Source organism: Aspergillus mulundensis (assembly GCF_003369625.1).
Source record: "Aspergillus mulundensis strain DSM 5745 chromosome Unknown scaffold_3, whole genome shotgun sequence".
NCBI classification, from domain to species: Eukaryota; Fungi; Ascomycota; class Eurotiomycetes; order Eurotiales; family Aspergillaceae; genus Aspergillus; species Aspergillus mulundensis.
This window is the reverse complement of record NW_020797891.1, coordinates 1,958,693-1,963,463: the sequence shown is the minus strand read 5'-3', so window position 1 is coordinate 1,963,463 and position 4,771 is coordinate 1,958,693.

Below are 4,771 nucleotides of genomic sequence, written 5' to 3'. Positions count from 1 at the left end.
TTTTTTTATTAAAAGGCCCTGCGGGCGCTGCTAATTAATAAAAATAATATATTTTCTTTCTTTTTTATAAGTGCGCGTAAATTATAAATATAAATATTTATATTTAATGTCTTTTTGCTTTACGCAACTTATTTTTATAAGTTTTCTTAAAATCTTTAAGTACCGCAGTTTTAGCTATATAAACCTTTAGTTTTTATATATTATTTTTTATATTATTTTATCCCTGCTATTTCACAAGGTATTATACTTTACTTTTAAATTTATAAATATTAAGAATTTTTTTAATAAAGTATTTCTTCTTACTATTTACTAGTATAGGGCTAATATTTAATACTTAGGATAGGTCGCCGCGGTAAGATTTTAAAAGTATAATATAAAAAATATTATATAATTATTGCATATTTAGTAAAAGTAGTAGCTTATAAAACTATTTTCCTTATTTTATAATTACTAAAAACAGGCTAATAAGTGTCTTACTTAATTTATAATTTAGTCTTACTAACTTAATGTTTTTTATACAAAGCATAACATGGTTATTAATTTTAAAGCTTATTTTCTTGTGCTTTTTATTATATTAAATTACCATGGCTTTCTTTAACTTTTATAGTTACTTTTTTAAATTCACGTAGATCTTTTTAAACTTTATAGCTTTTTAAAGTCTAATTTTTAATACCTAGTTAGGCCCCTTAATATTAATACATATAATTACCTTTAAATTTATAAGGGCTTTGGTAAGTGTGTAACCTATAAACTATTTATACGCGTTATTATTTATAAATTATATTATTTTAATTTATTATAATTAATTATTTTAGTGCTAGTTAATATAAGCGCGGAGGTAGTATTTAAAAACTTGGTTTTACCTTTTAATTTAGCTGTTTATTTACAGGTAATATATAGTAAATAGTTTTTATTTTACGCCCAGGCAGTGGCTTAGTGTAGCCTAAAATATGCTAATAAAAAGACTTTTATAATTACTAATTATATTTTTTAGTATACTAATAAAATAAAAAATATTATTTATAAAGGTATTTGCAAGTTGTTCCGCGTTAATATTCTTTAAGTATAAAATATATTATATAAATTTAGTATATATCTTAACCACCATTAAAACAGTGTTATATACACGCTTATTATATTTTATAAATAGTAAACTAGTAATAAAGTTTATACTAATTTATTTTACAGGTGCCCTTAATAGGCTTAGTAATTTTAATAATTTATATAGTTTATGTTTATAAACCGCGATTCTTTAGCAACTATTACACTTTTTAACATATTTTTTAATATATTTAGTTATATCTAGCTAATAGTACCTTTAAAAAATATTTATAATAATTATATTAATATCCTAATGCCCACCTTGGGGCTTGTTATAGTTTACCTTTATAATTTTTTTATAAAGTGCCACTAACTTTAGCATGTAAACTTAGTTTTTAAAGTATAATAAGTTATTATTTATTACTTTCTAATGCTTAAGGTCTTTTTTATAGTTTAGATTTATAAGGTTATTTCTTATTTTTTTAAATTTTTTGTTATATTTTTAGGCTACCTAAAGTAGTTTTATAATACTTAGTTGCAATTTATTTATATATAAGTTTTTATTTATTATAGTAGCTTGCATATTAAGTTATAACTTAAACTTTAGGTATAATAGTAGTTAGTTATTTAGTTACTTTTATAATTTATAAAAAATTATCCTGCCTGCGGCTTTTTTCTTCCCTTTTTTAAAAATATAGTTCACTTTTTTACTTAAAGCATTTGCTGGGTTTTTTACCCCCGGGCAGTATTTAATAATAAAGTTAAAAATTATAAGTTTTTTAGCTTATTATGCTTATTTTCGCGTTAGGTTCTTAATTATTATAAATTATTATAAATTATTATAATTTATAAGTACCTTAATAAAAAATTTACTACCCTTAAGGTAGTGTCTCTAGACTTGGAAATATTTTATAATTACAAGTATTTTAAAGTTATGGGTTTTATACTAGGTTTCCGTGTTTTTTAATTTACAGGATTAAAAGGTAATTAGGTGCTATTATATATTTTTTACTAATTAAAATAATACTTTGGTAATAGTATACCTTAAGGTGTTAATCTATAACTACATGCGTAATTTAAGGTTAAAGTATTATAATAATAGCTATTTTATAAATTTAAGGCATAATATATTAAATACCTTTAGGGCCTTTTTTTTTAATAAATATTTTATAACTATATTAAGTTTTATAAGATTAAATAGCGCTACCGCGACTTAGCTATAGTTTTTAATAAATTTTTAATAAAAGCCGTAAAATCCTAAGAAAAATACTACTTTTTTTATATTTTTTAGTATTAGCCACTTTATAATAATCTAGACTTTTTCCAGTTTTATTTTAATTTTATTAGTGGTTATAATAAAGCCTAAAAAGTTAATCTTTTTAACATAAAACAAGCATTTACTAACTTTTATATATAGCTTAAAATTACGTAGTCTTTTAAGAACTATTTACACATGTTATTTATATTTTTTCTTGTTTTTTAAGAAAATAATAATGTTATTTAAATAAGTAATATAAATTATATTAATTAGCCTAGCTAGGGCGTGGTTTATATAGGATTAAAATATTACTAGTGTATTTACTAGTTTAAATAGCATAACTTAGTATTTATAAAGTTTAAATCGTGTTTTAAACACTATTTTTTACTTATCTCCCTTGTAAATTTAGAGTCTATGGTACGCGTTTTATAAATCTAGCTATATAAAAATTTTTTCTATTTTTAAATAATTAAAAATCATGTTAAGCAGTGATAGTAGGTATATATTTTTAATTATAATAGTATTTAGGCCTTAATAGTCTACACAAAAACATAGGCTGTTATTTTTTTTTAATATAAATAGTACTAAAGCTCCCGCAGGGCTTTTTAATAAATATATTTAGCCCTTTTTAAGTGCTTTTTTAATATATTCGCGTAGAACCTTAAGCTTCTTTAAAAATAATAAGTAAATATGCTTACTTAAAGGCTTAGCACTAGGTTATAGCTTAATTATATAATTATAAAATTAATAAAATACAAGGATATTTACTTTTACTTTAAAAAATATATCTATATATTTATAATATTATTTAGGTAGCGGGATTTCTTTAACCTTTGCCTTATTAAGATATATTATAACATGGTTTTTTTACTTAAAGATTTGTATTAAAAGTACTTTAACTTTTATAGTAATTTTTGCGGCGTATTCTTATGCTATTATTATATATTATAAATATTTAAAATTATACTTTACTTTTTAACTATATATTTAATTACTAATTTACTAATTTAAAATGGGTATCGCGGCTAGCAGCCATGGAAATCCTAAAATTATATTATAATTATTAATATTAATAGCTTTAAAGTTTTACTAATAATACTATATATTACATGTAAAATCTCTAGCATAAACTATAAGTATATATTTCCTGTAAAATATTACCATATAGCTATTAACTATATATACTTTATAGGCTAATTTTTTACTTTATATTAAGTAGGACTTTGCCCAGTGCTAGTTTATAAAATTTACTTTTATTTTAAAGTTAATAAAAACCCTTATATATTATTATTTTTTATTTTTTTTTTTTATTTTTACCTGGATTACCCAGGCCCGCGGTATATTTCTTTATTTTACACGGATTTTTAAAGCTTACACCACGCAAAGCTTTAGGGTTTTATATTTTTTATATTACTAGATTTACTTAAAGGTTACTATTATAAAGGCGCTTTTTCTTCCTAACCTCTGCCTAGTAACTAGTAATATTACTTAAAATATCTAGCATGGCCATAGTTTAGGCATTTACCTAGGTATAGTTTTTTTATAAATAAAAAATTATTTAAATTATTAGGTTATTTTATACTAGTATTTACTTTTACACTTTTTTTAATAATAAAAAGCACCTTAACTTTAGTTACTAATAACCTTATGCAAGTTTAGTTAAAAAACTTTTTTTTTTTTTTTATAATTATTTTTTTCCACTTGGGCATATTATTTTTAACGCTTGTTAAGTATAATATATAGTTATTATAGCATTTTAGCTCTTAGTATTTATAAATAAGGGACTTTTTTCGCATATTCTCTAAAATCTTTTAGTATAGGTATCCTTAACACTAATTATTTTTATACTTATAGGGTAGGTATTTCTTAATTTAGTCTAGTAATTATATAAATTATTTAATAATTTATTATAGTTACTACTTTGCGTTACCCTACTTAATTAATAAGTTATTAACTAGCACTATTTTGTTATTAATTATTTTAACTAGCATGTTAAAAAATTTTTTCTAGGTAAATATAGTTTTTACTTTATAAATATTAAATTATTCCCGCCTGCGGTCCTCCGCTAAAAATTTAATAAATTAGGATATTTTATAGCTATTATTTAAGTAGTAGGTTAAAAAGGTTTTAAAGTGCATTTTTATATTTAACTTTTAATTATTAAATTTTTTAATATTATTTACCTAGTATGGTTTTGCAAATAGCAATTTTTTTAAAAAGTTCTTTTTAAGTTATATTATTATTACTATAACCCCTTTAGTAGTCTTTTTTAAAATTACAAGGTTATTAAAGTTTATTTAGCGCGGGACTATTAGTTACTTAATAAATTAAATAAATATATTATATATTTACTAGTTAGCTTTAGCCCTTGTAATTTATTAGCGTGCCTTTTTAATTTAAGCATAAATTTATTAGCATTTTTTTTTTTTACAGCGTTCTTATTCCTGTAATTTTTTCTTTCTTACTAAAATT